Here is an 18124-nt window from a genome sequence, read left to right as displayed (position 1 = left end):
CAAGAAAAAAAAATTAACTAACCCTCCCCAAAGATAAAAATTAGGTTTCTTTTTAAATAAATAAAAACCATAGAGTTGGACATTTGTATTTGATGAAAAGTACACACCTCTCTACATAGAGCATAGGCATATTAGTGTCATAGCTGTTAGTCTCAATGCAATTCTCCATTTATCTGGTACAAACTCTAAAGATGGTTGACAACTTCATTTTCAGCAGTTCAAATAAATCAGCTGATAAATTATGTAATGATTGCAAGGGCTTACTTTGAATTTTTAGGAAAGCGGATAGAAAGTTAGATTTTTTTCTCCCCATAAATATTTAGTATTGAATAAATTAAAGTTTTTTTTTATTTTTGTAATACAAAATAAAACTAATTTACCATTCCATGAAAAATCATCCCTGAAAAAAATACTTGGTTTAATTATTAGAGTAAACTGTTGTTTAATCTTTTATCTTTATACTAGCGGCTACGCCCCTAGAGGCCTCTAGTGGCACTTTGAATGTTTTTTTTTTATTTAAAATATCTAATTACAGAAATAGTTGGTTTATGTTTTGTTCAAGTCTCTTTTTCGGGAGGGTTAATTTTTTTCTAGGGGCGATTTCTCCTGAGAGGGTGGTGGTACCCTCCCCCAAAATAGTTATAAACCTTCCTGGGACTTATGAGAAGCTACCCTGTTAAGGAGAACCCGATCGGTTCAGCGGTAAGCGAGATCCTTTGGTACAAACACACAAACATACAAACACACACAGACAAACACACAGACATCCTGTTACTTTAGTATAAGGATAAACTCAGGGAGGGAAAGTACATTAGACTTTAAATAAGTAAAGTATTGAAAGGGGTATTTTAAATTAATTATACTGGGAATGTACACAAATTTACTGGCCATTATCCCTAGAGATCCCTGAGACTTCTGTTCAAAACGAAGCTTTTCTATAATTAGGTTGGATCTTTCTATATGTAACAGTTACCTCTTTTCGTAAATTTAGACATGATATAATTGTCTTATCAATTTCAAACTTTGCATGATGATTCCTACAACAGACCCTACTGATTTTAGAGCTACGCTTTTATGGATGTTGTCATCCTTGTTTAATTTTGTTTATACTTATACATGTTTGTATATAAATAATTTAAATTTAGATTATTCCAGATAGAGTGTAGACATTGGTCTGTTTATTACACGTTAGTCCCCAAAGTTTTATTATAACGTTTTCTTATTCGTAAATTAACCAACTTTTGGAACGTTGATTTTTGAATTGGTTGGTTAGTTTAGTTACGTGTTTAAATGTTCAACCACTAATTTTGATCTCAGAAAGGATAATTTTGTGCATCATCATTGGGGATGTATATCAATTTTCGGCCATTTTCTTTCCCTTTAGATCCCTAATTAGATCATAAGATTATTCGGGAATAGTCCCTTTTGTGGCAACGCTTTAAGGGGCGATTCGTCGTATTTTTAAAATGGCGTTTTAGAGGTTATTTAGGTTAGGTTAAGTTATATTGGGTTAGGTGATTGCCCCACAGATTGTAATATTATGCTTTATATAATTTTTCAGTATTGCTGAGAACGGGTTCTAATCCACTGCATATTGCTAGCAGACAATATTTAAATAATATTAATTTATAATCGACGCAATTTATGTAATAGTACATTATTTATTAGCAAGAGGAAAGGTGGGAACGTTTAATTAAAACAGTGAAAAAAAACATTGTAAAATAAAAAAATCAAATCAAAATTCTATATTTTCAATAATAGAAAAATGAGGAATAGTCCCTTTTGTGGCAACACCCCTTAAGGGTCGATTCGTCTTATATATTTTAAATGGCTTTTGATCGGTTATTTTAGTTTAGGTTAGGTTATGTTGGTTAGTGATTGCCTCACAGGGTGAAAAAATAAAGAATCGCCCCTTAAGGAGCGTTGTCAGGAAAGGGACTATACCCAAAAAATTATTTAAAATTAAACTACTCCTTAAGATCTACCAATTGGAATTGTCACATGAAATATAATTAATCTTCTTAAATATATTACATAAATTCTTTAATTCAATGCTAGGACAATGGATTTAAATTTATCTTCTCCAGTGTTCCAGTTACATGAAATTGTGGAATAAAGATTTAATTTTATTAGTTATCTTAAATAAACACTGAATAAGATAATATAAAAATATACTCTTTAAACCTTATTTACTATTGTTAGGTTAGTTCTCATCTCCTGTTAGATAGAAGTTTAAACAGTACATTACTTTCTGCCTTCTATACTGTTATGAAATTCCTAGGTGGCCAAAAAAATATATTTTAAAAAATACATATATTTTAAAAAATACAAAAAAAATATGTAATAAGCCTAGTAAAAAAATCAAGAGACTACATATTTGTAGAGAATCTACATTTCTAAATTTTAAATTGATAATTTTGGCCCTCAATATTTCCACCTGGCCACTAAAGCTGTGAGAACATACACAGACACTAATACACATAGTACAAGGGCAGACAGAAAGCTTCAACTGTACTTTGCAAACAACATTGTTACCCATTAGTGTTATGATATCCTGGTTTATTGAAAACAAAAAAGCAAAGTTTTTCTGTCTGTAGCTTAAGATCTCATAAATTGAAAGGACAGAAATGCTAAGTTTTCCAAGAATTTGCTATGTGATGCAAGAATTTGCTATGTTTTGCCAGAATTTGCTATGTTTTGCAAGAATTTGCTATGTTTTGCCAGAATTTGCTATGTTTTGTAAGAATTTGCTATGTTTTGTAAGATTTTGCTATGTTTTGCAAGAATTAGCTATGTGAAGGACAGAAAAGCTAAGTTTTCCAAGAATTTGCTATGTTTTGCCAGAATTTGCTATGTTTTGCAAGAATTTGCTATGTTTTGCAAGAATTTGCTATGTTTTGCAAGAATTTGCTATGTTTTGCAAGAATTTGCTATGTTTTGTAAGATTTTGCTATGTGAAGGACAGAAAAGCTAAGTTTTCCAAGAATTTGCTATGTTTTGAAAGAATTAGCTATGTGAAGGATAGAAAAGCTAAGTTTTCCAAGAATTTGCTATGTTTTGCCAGAATTAGCTATGTTTTGCAAGAATTTGCTATGTTTTGTAAGAATTTGCTATGTTTTGCAAGAATTAGCTATGTGAAGGACAGAAAAGCTAAGTTTTCCAAGAATTTGCTATGTTTTGCAAGAATTAGCTATGTGTAGGACAGAAAAGCTAAGTTTTCCAAGAATTTGCTATGTTTTGCAAGAATTTGCTATGATTTGCAAGAATTTGCTATGTTTTGCAAGAATTAGCTATGTGAAGGACAGAAAAGCTAAGTTTTCCAAGAATTTGCTATGTTTTGCAAGAATTTGGTATGTTTTGCAAGAATTTGCTATGTGAAGGACAGAAATGCTATGTTTTGCAAGAATTTGCCATGTTTTGCAAGAATTTGGTATGTTTTGCAAGAATTTGCTATGTAAAGGACAGAAATGCTATGTTTTGAAAGAATTTGCTATGTTTTGCAAGAATTTGGTATGTTTTGCAAGAATTTGCTATGTGAAGGACAGAAATGCTATGTTTTGCAAGAATTTGCTAAGTTTTGCAAGAATTTGCTATGTTTTGCAAGAATTTGCTATGTGAAGGACAGATAAACTATTTTATGCAAGATTTTGCTATGTGAAGGACCAAAAAACTAGGTTTTGTGAGGTGAAGGGAGGCTACTTATGTCCTTCATCTTGCAAAATCTTTGTTAAGGGAGACAAGTTATGCCCTTCATCTAACAAATTCTCACATAAGGGAAGCTACTTATGTCCTTCCTAGGAAGGTGACTTCTGTCCTAATTAAGGAATGACTTTGTTTTCTTTCCATGATCCTCGAAATCTGCTTACCATACGACGAACCCCGCTATTGTGTTTTCTTTTCATGATCCTTTTTTTCTTATTTTAAGCCATCTGTATATTAAGAGGGTTGACCTATTTCTCCTTAAATAGCATAAAACAATCCCAGAACAATTACTTACATCCTGATAATTAATTACATAAGATTGTTTATAAACTAACAAGGATGACAACATCCATAAGTAGCGAAGCACAAAAAATCGTGGATGGAAATACGTAAAAGTAGATTTAAAGTGTATTTATCTCAAAAAAGTTTGAAAATTGGACCAAAAACACCAAATATATGGGGAAAAATTTAAAACATATAAAAATAGCCAAAAACCTGATAAAAGGCAGTCTGACCGCCATGGTTGTTTTCTATAAACGACGGGAAATTTAATTTTGATATCTATAACTGAAAAAATTTTGAAAATCGGACCATAAACACTGAAGATATGGAGAATAATGTGATAAATACAAAAATAGCCTAAAACCTGCAAAAAGGCAGTCTGGCCGTCATGGATGTTTTCTTTAAACGACGGGAAATTTAATTCTCATATCTATAACTGAAAAAATTTTGAAAATTGGACCATAAACACTGAAGATATGGTGGAAATGTGAAAAATACAAAAATAGCCTAAAACCTGCAAAATGGCAGTGTGGCCGTCATGGTTGTTTTCTGTAAACGACAGGAAATTTAATTTTGATATCATTAACTGAAAAAATTTTGAAAATCGGATTATAAACACTGAAGATATGGAGAAAAATGTGAAACATACAAAAATAGCCTAAAACCTGCTAAAAAGGGGTCCGACCGCCCTTGATGTTTTATAGTTAATTGTGCTCCTTAATAATGGGAATGCTGTCAAAAAATTTCAGCTGTCTATCTTTAATAGGAGCCGAGAAAATCACGTTTCCCCTATTCTGTCTTACACGGACAGACGGACGGACAGACGGACGGACAGACGGACGGACGGACATTTCGAATTATAGAGTAGCTTCGCTACTAACAAGGGCAATTATCTCAATAAGTAGCGCAGAATTCAAAGTTTGGATAAAAAAGAACTGTATGCTATCATTTTAAGAATTAGCACATGAAGTCGGTAAAATTGAGAAATTTAATGGAGTTAGATATACTGGGAATATAAATACCCTTAAAATTAAGAAACCTACTAGGTTTTGTCAAGAAAACTGTGAATTTGACCGCCATGTAAAATTTAATGGTTGTGAAAATGACAATGAAACTGGCACCTGTCTTTATGTCAGCGACAAAGGTGTATGTTTGACAACGGGTAAATAAATATTGCCACTTATGCAGCAAAAAATCAAATTGACAATAACACATTCACTTTTTGTCAAAAAAAAAAACAATTACTTTACATAGTAAAGCTATTCGTAGAAGAGGCAGACCCTAATTATATACCAGCTGCTCTATTTTCAAAAAATAGCTAAATATTCCTAGTTTCTGATATTCAGGTAGGCAACAATAAACAAATATTATCAAAACTAAATATAAAAGCAGTTGGTAGTGAGTAATAAAAATGACGTCTTACAATATAAATGACCAATGAGTATCCAGAATACATTATACCATTGGTCAATTACAATGTATACTGGCCTATCATTGCTTATTCGTATTGTATGACGTCATTTAGGCACTATTAATTGCTTCCTAAATATAATAATTTTCTCTTTACAGGAACCATTTTGGCATAGCTTTTTGTCTAATTTTCATTTCAACCTTGAATAAAGAAACAACAAATAGTGACTAATAAAAATGCATCATACAATACAAATGACCAATTATAGGCAGTATTGAATAAAATTTACTACTGATAAAATGTATACTGACATATCATTGGTCATTTGTTTTGTATGACGTCATTTTTTAGTAGGCACTATTTGCTGCTTCTTGAATAAATAGATTTATTATACTAGATAGTCAATCAGACAATGAGTTTAGGATATATACATGGATATATTGACAGGGCATAATTTGTTGTCAATTTAACTGGCTAATATGGACCCTATTTATTGGTCAATTGGTTTATCCAGTGGGAAGGGGATGGATAAGGCGAACAGTTATTTTAGCCAGCTGCAAGTATAACTTTATTACAGTACATGAAAATCTGGTGCAACATTCAAGTAATATATCTATTAATCAGACACAATAATGCGCACAGCTAATAGTTATTTCTCGCATCGTATTATAAACGGCTTTCAGCGGATATAGAATGTACAATTATATGATTAAATTCAGTTTTTTAGATTCTAGGTGCCGTAGGCACGGGCTAAAAAAACTGGTTTTAATCTTATGATTGTACATTTTTATATTCGTAGAAAGCTGGATATAATACGATGCTAGACATAGTTTTTTCGTATGGATGGGAACCGGTTCCTATCCACCGGATTTGAATGAATACGAGACAAAATAATTTATTTTTACTTTTCATAGGGATGAAATAAAAACCAAAAGATGGGCAGACAACCCCTGCAGCAAAACCCTGTATACGCCACTATAAATGAGTTTAACACTTGCAGGGAGGAAGGGGACATTGGACTGTATAATAAACAAATCCCCAAAGTTTTGTGAAAAAGTTTTCTTATTCGTTGAATTTACATCATTGGGGGCTTTTATTATTTTTTGATTGGTTTGTTGTTTTTGTTATGTGTTCTAACATCTCAACCACTAAATGTAATCTGCAGAAGGGGTAATTTTGTATATTACTATTGGGGATGTACATCATTTTATCAGCCATTGTCCTATGCCTTTAGGTTGCCACAATTTAATATTAGTCACTATCAATATAAATACACTGAATAAAAAATATATGAATACGTAATTTTTTTAAAAGAATGAAATATTAATTTAACTTTAATAAACCTATCCCTGTAACATCTGATAATTTAAAATAGGAATCAGCACATGAAAAGTAGTAAATTCAACTAATTCATATTTTTAAATTTCCAATAAATGCTATAAGCAGGTGTTTTCGTTAATTTGTAACATAGACAAATTATCTATAGAAGATTTTTAACCGCTTGAGCTGTAACTTTGCTAGAATCTAAAGGGATAAGACAATGGCAGATAAATTGATATAAATTCCCAATGATAACACACAAGGTTACCCCTTCTCTAGATAAAAATTAGTGATTGAAACTTTTAGATTCTCAACTTAAAGAATCAACTAATCAAAATTCAATACAAGTCTCCAAAGTTGTTATGTCAACGAATAAGAAAACATTATTGTAAAACTTTGGGGACTAGTGTAATAAACAGCCCAAAATGAAGAAAAAATGTCTGACTTTCTTTCAGTCAGTTCCCTGAGATCTCATAAACCTGTTGGGAGCTCTAACCCTGCTGGCCCTTTATATTTAAAGGGCTTTTATGACCTTTCCTTTATATCATTTAAAAAGTAATTTTATGAAACCGATTAATGTCCGCTGGATTAGGACCGGTTCTTAGCCATAATGAAAAATCATGTATATCACCGTATTACAGATAATTTTCTAATAAAATTAAAATTAAATCATAAAATTAATACCTATTTTGTTATCACTGGCCTTAGGCTTCTCTGGGCTAACAAAAATGGTTAAACAGTTTACTAATAGTTGGATGGATCTAATGGGCAATCTAATTCATGTTACCTCTATTATTAGTGCAAGTGTTAAATTTGTAATATAATTAATAAACCTTATATCATAATAAGACTTGGACATTAAATGAACTATGCATATGGATGTAGAACATTTGTGGATATTATGATAGGGGGAGTTGCTAACATGGAACTCATTGGTCAGTTCGTTCATCAAGTAGGTGGGGGGATATTATGTAAAGGGGGTGAAAACGTATAATCCCTAAATTAGCCCGATGCATGTTTTACTTTATTGGAGAACACGTAAATCTGGTGTAAGATCCAAGTAATAATATATCCATTTATACTATACATTAGTTCAAAATGTTGACGATTTGAAATTTAATTATTGATTTTACAAGCATTAAAAAGATTGCTAATGATATAATGAAAAGCTTAAATCTGCTTGGACTGTACAGTATACTGGTCCCCAAAGTTTTTCAACACTTTCTACCATTGGTTGACGTATACAAATTGGGAACTTTTATAAATCAATCTTGATTGGGTTATAGAAAATCAGCATGATACCAAACTTTTCCACCGATAATTGTTGCCAACATAAGAGGTAATTTTGTTTAACACAAATGGGCTGTACATTAATACAGTGTGTTTTTTATGAGAACTTTTTTGAAAGAAATTTTGACCCACTTCTAGTTATCAGAATTGAATGATTAATGGCTTATTTTCTTCGTTTTTTAAGGCAATTAATAGAACAACAAAAAAATATTTCAGTTTTTATTTAAAAAGAACAGTAAAATCTAAAATTCAAAACTTAGTGGTCATTATCTAAAAATGGTTTTTGGGCCTTTTTTTGTGCTCAAATCTTCTGCCTTCTTCTTTGAGTAGGTGTATATGATCTCCATTTCAGCTTTGTTCTTAGAATGAGCCATATTTTGTAAACAGAAAAACCTAGCTCTCTGCTTGCATCTCTGAGATGTGCATCATCCTTGGATTGAAAGTAATCATTAACTTGTTTTATGTCATCGTCAGGTATTCCAGTTCCCTGACGTTTCTTAGGCTGGGCATTCCCACCACTGTTTACAAAACGCTGCATTACTCGTCTGAAACAACTAATGTTTGGCAGGGAGTAAGGGAGGGGACAATGGGCAATTAATTCAATTTAAGTGTTTTTGAAGAAAGGCCATGAAAACCAGAATAATCCCGAAAATATAGTGGAAATTGTAAAGTGATTGTTGATTAAATCTAGAAAACCATAAACTAAGAAAAAAGTTCCAAGAAAAAAAGCAATCATTTGAAATTAAGATTACCAGTATTACAGACTGACATAACCATTCTGTAATTAATTACTAGAAATATCTCCCTTGATCTCTTCAGATGGCAGGAAAAGAGAAAAGAGATTTGGGGGCAAGTGATGTGAACACGGAAAAAAGGGGCAGGCAGGTGTGTAGCTGGATGGGCAAGTATATGACCCGCACGCCTTCCTGCCCCTTTTTATCCTGTTTATTTCCCCCACCTCCCTTCTCCATTTCCCTTTCTCATCTACTTTTAAAAAGGAGGTGGGGATGAAGGGAGTGAAATATAGTATGGGAGGGGGGCCGTTTATTTATATTTGAACTACTCTCTGTCTGCAAAACTATATATATTCAAAACTAACATAGCGAGTAATGGCATTTCTTGCGCATGTCCCCAAACTCATTCAGAAACTGCTAAATTCTTGCACATTCCCTTTAAGCCAGTCCCCAAAGTCTGAGACTCCTAAAGATTGAATATTCCATCCATTGTCCCCTCCCTTACTCCCTGAATGTTTGGCACTTTCTTGCGGTTAGTAGGATAAAACTCTTTTTGAAAGGCTGTCTGAAGCAATTTGATATTTTTCACTTCGCCATACTTAAAAATTATCCATACATGCTGATCAGGAGAAAATGCAGGTTGGGGTGCCATGACGTTTGTGTTTGTCACAACATAATTAAAAGATTTTTTAAAATTTTCTTCGCGGATTTTCAAATTGCCTTAAAAAAACGAAGAAAATAAGCCATTAATCATTAAATTGTGATAACTAGAAGTGGGTTAAAATTGCTTTCAAAAAAGTTCTCATAAAAAAACACACTGTATATCATTTCTTATAACTTCAGATTTCTTGAAAATCACAAAAAAGTAACAAAAAAGGTGGTTAAAAACGTCCATAATTATCAAAGCAAATCTAAATATAAAACAAAGATTACAACATCCATAAAAGCGAAGCTCTGAAATGGAAGGAAAAACGAACATAAGACTTGTAGAGTGTCAGAACTGAATTATCAGAATATAAATGTACAAGAAGTAAAATGTTGAAAAACTGATTAGATACAGGATATTGTTTGTGGCGCATACATACATTTTTAGGACTTGATCATAGAGATGCTTCGCTTATGATAATGTACTTTGTTGTGTTAGGAATCAGTATACTAAAATTCAGATATATTTTTTATACAACCCCCCCCCCCCTGGTCCTGTTATTTTTCTTAGTTAGGTTAGGTTAGGTTATAGGCCAGGGGACATTTCTACAGATGGGGTGATTTTGATATTATCATTTTGTATGTATATCAGTTTGTCGGCCATTGTCTTATCCCTTTAGATCCATGAATAGAGCTACACAATTAAACCACAACCAAAGTGTACAAAATATGATGACTTACATAATATGACCTTTTGAACAAGAAATTCTGAAAATTTCTATCTGGTTTTGATAGATAATTATACGGGGTATAAATCATGATTGTCTGCTCAGAGCTGGAAGGTATATCTATTATACAAAGTAGAACGATGTCTGTCTGTCTGTCTGTCCGTCCCTTAACCCTTACAGATCGGGCCCCAATTCCCACCTTAATAGATCGGGGGGGGGGGGGGCTCCAAGAGCCCCCCCCTCTATCTCGGCTCCTAGTACAGATAAAGACGTAAAATATTTTTCTGGTGGTTCATGTGCATTTTTAGAGAAAATTACTTTTTCTAGTCATAGCGGTCCTTAGCCGCTTTTTAGCGGCCAGCCGCTAAATTTTAAAACAGCTGTAGAGCGGCCAATTTTGCAGCTAGGATGACCAAATTTTAGGACGAACTTTCATTTTCATAACAAAAAAATTACTTTTTCTGATCATCGCCGAAAAACGGCAAATTAAAACGACGGTTGGCGGCGAAAATTAATATTTTTATCTGTTTATTATTGCTCAAGGATTTACCAAAAAAAATTATAGGTCTCTAGGTGTAATAGAAGCCACGATATTCATGATATATGTCTGTAGTAAAAGCCGGACAAAAATCGGTCATAAAGTCGGTCAGGGAGCGGTCAAACGGTCATAACACCACTTTTCTCAGAAGGTCATTGATATCTCAGTATTCACCAAAAAATTTTTAGGTTTCTACCTTATACACAAAAGTCATAATGTAGAAATTAAGATTTATTTAGAATTTTTTCTAATTTTTTTTGCTACCCAACCGACTTTGACCGGACACCACGACCGACACAGACACATAATTACTAAACTTAAAAAGTCATGAAGTTACAGCTCTCCATCTTACCTACAAAAAAATGAGATTGAAAAAACTAGAGGGGGAGCTCTTGGAGCCCCCCCCCCCCCCGATCTGTAAGGGTTAAGATCTCGGTAACCACTGAACCGATCGGATTCTACTCTTCAGGGAATATACATACTGGTCCTGTGGTGGTTTTAGGCTATTTTCTTGGGGGGTGGGACACCCCCAACCCCCCAAAAAACAAATATCCCCCCCATTTTTTTTTTGTAGAAGATTTCCTTTGTCCTTTTACGTATTTCGCAAAAGATTTTTTTATCACCTCTTGGGGCAGAGCCCCTAGAAGCTAGGCTCAGGGAGTAAGGGAGGGGACAATGGGCATTTAATTCAATATAAGAGTTATCAACGAAAGGGCATGAAATCCAGTCTAATCCAATAAATTTGTAGGAAATTATAAAGGGATTGTTAATTGAATAATAGATTTCCATAGCGTCATGTAAAGTGAAATCACAACTTGTTTTTGATGAAATATATTGAGGTTTTTTGGTGTGATTTTTATATTAAAAGATTATTGGACCCGGCCAGCTGCTAGAAAGAATATGACTGCCCCTTTTTATTCTGTTTATTTCTCTTGCCCCTTACCCCCACCTCCCTTCTCCCCGTCTGCTATATTCCAAACTAACACAACAAGTGTTTATTTCCCTTCCCCCCACTATTCAAAACATACATAACGAGTAGCGGCATTTCATGCGCAAGTCCCCAAACTCAGTCAGAAACTGCTAAATTCTTGCACATTCCCTTTAAGCCAGTCCCCAAAGTCTGAGACTCCTAAAAATTGAATATTCGATCCATTGTCCCCTCCCTTACTCCCTGAGCTAGGCTAGTCTATTATATAAAATAGTTTGTTTTTTTTGTCTGAAACTTAAGATCTCAATAACTACTTAACCGATTTAGTTTCCGTTAAAGGTAAACTTCACATAGGTCCCGGGGTGGTTTTTAAAAATATTTTATTACTATATTTTATACTTGGGATTGTAAGGCTATTTTTCTGCCCCCCATAAATATATTTCGGTAAAACTTATAAGATAATAAGATAGGGGCTAGTAAGGCATTTGAATTACCTAAGTCACTAAAAGTTCATAAACATCACGATCTCCTATTAGCTGGCATAAAAACTTTTCAATCACTAATTTTAATCTACAGAATGGAAAATTTTTTTATTGTACATTAATTTATCTTTTAATTTCTTATCCCTTACGATACCGGGTTCCTTCTAGATTATACCAGAAACTTATGTTGAGTTTAACTTTAAACCATATGAAAATTTATATCTATGAACAATCAAAGATATTATAGAACAACAAATTCAATTAAAACAAAGTTTTAAAAACTTTTTTTCACATACATTCAATGACAATTCCTAGTTCTTTAATGTTACTAGCGGCTTCGCTCCTAGCCTCTAGGGGCTTTGCCCCAAGAGATAATTAAAAAAAAAGTAAAAATGCTGCTCATAGTCTAATGTGTTGGGTGGGGGGAATTTTCATTTTTTGGTGGGGGGGTTGGGGGTATCCCACCCCCAAGAAAATAGCTTTAAACCACCACAGGACCAATAGGTATATACCCTGAAGAGTAGAATCCAATCGGTTCAGTGGTTACAGAGATCTTAAGGGACATACGGACGGACAGACAGACAGACAGAGGGACGGACGGACAGACATCAAGCTACTTTGTATTATAGATATCTGAATGATTTTAAATAAATAGGAAACAACATTTATAAAAGACGGCAGGGCAAAGGAAAATAAAGTATTTAGTGTCAAAGTTTTTGATCCAATGAATAAGATAATTTGATTATTATTAACTTTGGATACCAGTGTAATGTACAGCCCAATGTCCCCTCCCTCCCTGGTTATTGAAGAATTCATTTTAAAATTGATGTGCTGAATTTTAATTTCTAAATGTGTACGCAGTTTCCGCTCAATATTTACTACTAGCTAAAAAAGCTTCAAACTTCCAAACTTTGAAAATTTTGTATAAATACATTCAAAACTTTAATTTTCAAAATTTTGATTTTTTTGGGAAGTTTGAAGCTTTTTAGAATGCCGGAAATATTAAGATAAGATGAGGAAACACCGCGGAAATTGCGTACACATTTGGAAATCAAAATTCGGCACATCTTAAAATTAGTTGAAGAAACATTTCAAGTATTTAAATACAGGGACCTAAAGGGATAAGAAAATGGTAGATAAATTGATGTACTTCCACAATGATGATACACAAAATTACCCCTACTGTAGATCACAGTTTGTGGTTGAAACGTTTGGACACTTAAATTGATGTACCAGCCAATCAAAATTCACTAAAAGTCCCTAAAGTTGATAAGCCAACAAATAAGAAAATTTTGGGGACTAGTGTAATAAACAGTCCAATGTCCCCTCCCTCCCCGATTTCGAGTATTTACTCAACAAATAATGGGAACCAAATCAAGTGGGGTTGAGTGCATTTATAGCAGGGAGGGAGAGGACATTGCGCTGTAAATTACACTGGTACCCAAAGTTTTACTACGTTAACCTTGGGTACTTTTACTGAATTTTAATTGGTTAGTTCAAAAATTGTAGTTTCCAAACGTTTAACCCAATAATTTAATCATGTTTTTCATCATTAGAAACTAGGGTTGGGCCGGATATCCGGTCTGGCCGGTTATCTGGCCATTTTCAATATCCGGCCGGATACCGGATATTAAAACTATCCGGTTACATGAAATCCGGCTGATTTTTGACGCAGGATATCCGGTTATCCGGCCGGATATACAGTAAATGGCCGGATATTAAACGTTGGCACGATATCCGATCGGAACCGGATATCCGGCATTAGAAATTAGCCGGATATCCGGTATTCGGTATCCGGCCAAAAAAGTATCCGTGCCAGCCCTATTAGAAACATAAATTAATTTATCACCCTTTCATCAAAGTTGATTGTCGAAAACTGAAACCCCTCTCCACCTTAATTTTAAAATAATATTGGGGTTATTTTTACTCGTTTTCAATTTCATTATAAAAATTCTTTAATCCCAATTTACTAATTTGGAAAGAAAACACTATTAGGTGCATTTCAAATTTTGATTCAAAACAATCTTATGCATGGTTCAATCAGTTAGTATCAGAAGGCAGGCAGGGAGGGGACAAAGGGCTGTTAATGTTAATGTCGTGTGGGTGAGTTGCACCTGGACTGTGAACAGTCAACTTGTCAACTCAAGGCCAGACTCTTAGTCCTTCACCTCATACCCGTGATACCGTACATTACAGACAACCAACCCTTTGATTGCACGATCTTTGTCTGGAGATCCTAACTGTGCATGGTTATGAGTTACGCCTGTTTGGGGCCAAGACATTCCCCCTACTCTACTTTTTGATGTCCTGTGCCGAACCAAGCAGGTACCATTATTAACGAAACCTAATATTTTTTGGTGAATACTTAGATATCAATGACCTTCTGAGAAAAGTTGTGTTATAACCGTTTGACCGCTCCCTGACCGACTTTAAATTTTCTCTAAAAATACACATGAACCAACGGAAAAAAAATTTACGTCTCATCAATATCGGCGGGTTGACAAAGGGCTGTTACACTATTGTCTATAATACCATTTTCTTATTCGTTGGCTTAACAACTTTGATTGGTTGGTTCACTAACTTGAGTGTCCAAAAGTTTCAACCTTTAATTATAATCTACTGAATGGGTAATTTTGTGTATTACCATTAGGGATGTACGGTCATTTTCTTATCTGATAAATTGATCTTAATTGCAGTTACCCTTTCTGTAGATTACAAGTGTTTGATAAATATAGACTTAATGAACCAATCAATGAAAAGTTCTTAAGCCAACGTTAAGTTTATACTTTAGGGACTAGTATAATAAACAGCTTAACGTGATCCCCTCCTTCCCTGGGAAGATTTCTAATCTCGTGTTCATTGTTTTATACCCAAAATCTTGAACGTACTTGTAAGTGGGTGCAAGAAATGGATATATTATTACTTGGATGTTACACCAGATTTTCATGTGGTCTAATAAAGTAATATTCGCAGTTGACCCCGTCCACATCCCCTGCTACTAGATGAACTAACAGACCAATAAATGACCATGATAGCAACCTAAAGTTACGACAATTTTTCCCTGTCACAATATCCACTAATATTGTATATCCATTGTGCAAGACCATTGGTTAAAGGTGCATCAGGGTTAATGGATGTTAAAAATCTAATGTTTTACTTTTAAAGCTAAAATAAAATCTTGTATGTAAAACTAAGACAGTAAATTAATCTTTTCTTTCATCAGAAGTAAATTTCTTTCTTTATCAGATGTAAAATGATTAAATATATACATTTTCTAGGTACCATTAGCTATTTTGGATCTACTGCAGTTCACGGTAAAATATTGTTGGTAACGAATATTTCCAAAAATCTATGAATTTTAAAGGCTGCTAGCTTCCAAACAGCTGAACGTACAGTTCATACCCGCACACCATTTTAAGCGGTATAAGAAGGCCTACAAATAATCTGGAATAGCCAAGATCTAATGATGCACAGGGAAAGCTTCACTGAAGAAAAAACGCGTAAAATAGATCTTGGCTATTCAAGATTATTTGTAGGCCTTCTTATACCGCTTAAAATGGTGTGCGGGCATGATCTGTACGTTCAACCGTTTGGCAGCTAGCAGCCTTTAAAATTCATGGATCTTTGACCATATTCGTTACCAGCAATATTTTACCGTGAACTGCAGTAGATCCGGTATTTTCTATTATCAAAACAACAATATTAACATTTATTTTTTGAAAATGTAGCTATTAGAACAAAAACAGTATTTTATTTTGTATTGTGCATGTACAATTTTAGTTATTCATGTATGCTATGTTCTTAAAGATGAAATATATCATTTGAAAACACCACCATTAGCTATTAAACATTAACCTGCTTTTCTTTATATTTGTGATATTGTGAATGTGAAAATGTCTTGGTAAAACTATGAGTAATGTTTTGTTTCTCAGTCCCTTTCTGGGAATATATAATTATTTTCCTTCCCCTGTATCCATGAAATGAAAGTACATAGCAACAATAACAACATGAATATAATATTTGCTTACACTCCACAGTCTTGGTTTGGTGCTCAACTGGTAAACAACAAGTTCAGTGTAATCTATTTTCTCGTATTAATTCGAATCCGGTGGATAGGAACCGGTTCTCATCCATACGAAAAAACTATGTCTAGCATCGTATTATATCCAACTTTCTACGAATATAAAAATGTACAATCATAAGATTAAAACCAGTTTTTTTAGCCCGTGTCTACGGCACCTAGGGGCTAAAAAACTGGTTTTAATCTTATAATTGTACATTCTATATCCGCGGAAAGCCGTTTATAATACGATGCGAGAAATAACTAGTATTCTTAGTTCATCTAGTTTAAATCACTTATATCCACAAATCATTAAGAACGTACTTTGTATGTAAATTTTGGGTATAGTCCTTTCCACGACATCCCTCCATAAGGAGCGATTTTTCGTATTTTTAAAAGAACGTACTTTGTATGTAAATTTTTATCATTAGATGGTTTTATTCTTATTTATCATATTTTTCAGATTTAATTTTGACCTCTTTTTTTCATCAAAAAAGCAAACAAAATAACTTCTATTTTCCAATATTTTATTGTGTAAAAGTTATGACTTTGTACAGCAAATCAAGATTATTTTCACACTAGGGTTAATTTTATTTAATAACGGGTACGTTAATTGATCGTCTACTAAGCAAAGCTACTAATTAATTAACTTTTTAGTATCGAAACTTCTCTATAACTCACTTTGCCAGTCCGTAAGTCAATCACTTTATGAAATGTGTTTCTGTCGGCTGACATTGAAGATGTGCATCTGAAGTTTTCAGTGAAGATTCTTATGTATATGCGCATCTAGTCTATACGTTGTTTTGTCCGTCTGGCTTTAATAACTTTGTCCGTTCCATGATTTTTTTGTGCTTCGCTACTTATGGAAGTTGTCATTCTTGTTATTGTATAATTATAATTCTATCATGTACTTTGACTTTTAACTTATAATTTTGTAATCATTCTTTTAACGTTTATTTTAACGTTCATGGAAAATTAATTGTATTACGATGCTATACAGTATTTTACAGTATATTTTATGACGAAGCCCATACTCTACAAATTTTGCACTACTTTTTATTCCTGTGACGTCATAAAATGAGGGAGATGAGAGGAGAAGTGGGAAAGAAAACCCCTAAAAAAGAGATAGATAATTCAAAAGTGGTACAGATTGGGCTTTGTCTATCTGATAACTGGTTCTAATCCAGCGGATAATAATCGATTTCAAAACCATGCTGGAAAAATGATTATGAAACCATTTCATTTCATGATAGTATCATATTTTTCTTTGCTTTCTAAAACAGGTTGAGAGATGAAGCCATAATTATAAATAAGGGTTGCATGATTTAACAATTCAAAACTAGAAATTTATCATATTTTTTAGTAGCGAAGCTACTCTATAATTTACTATGTCTCTGCGTCTGATATGCAGTCCGTCGGTCAGTCAGTAAACCGATTGGGGAAATGTGATTATCTCAGCTGCTATTAAAGATAGACGGCTGAATTTTAGTGTGAAAATTTCCTATGCTAATGAGGATCCATTATGTAATTAACTTTGTCCATCGGTCTATCAGTCATGCTACTAAATACAAACATTAAAATACCTAATACAGGTTTCGTGATTTATTCTCCAATATATTTTTATTCTTGTTTCAAACAAAACTCTTTTAGTCTCCTCGTTTGTATTCCTATCTATGATTAGTTCACTATTTATGGATGTTGTCATCCTTGTTCTAATGGTATTTTTGTACAGCTTATAAATGCTAGATTAATATATATAACGAATGGGACCAATCGTTTTCTGTCCAAGTAATGTCTATTGTATGTAATTAAAGGAAGCATAATTTTGAGGAATTGATAATAGTAAATTTGAATACTTTGCAGAAATAATAATTTTTCACAAAAAAAACTGAAAGAATCAAACAGCCTAATCTGAAAAGCAAAGTTTTATGAAATTTTTTCTCGTCTGCTGGCAAAAAGGTCTAAGATAGAGGGGTCGGGTAGTTGTCTAGAATATAATTATAT

This window comes from Acartia tonsa, chromosome 8, assembly GCF_053477335.1.
Source record: "Acartia tonsa isolate MP-2025a chromosome 8, ASM5347733v1, whole genome shotgun sequence".
NCBI lineage: Eukaryota > Metazoa > Arthropoda > Copepoda > Calanoida > Acartiidae > Acartia > Acartia tonsa.
Note: the sequence above shows the minus strand (reverse complement) of the source record.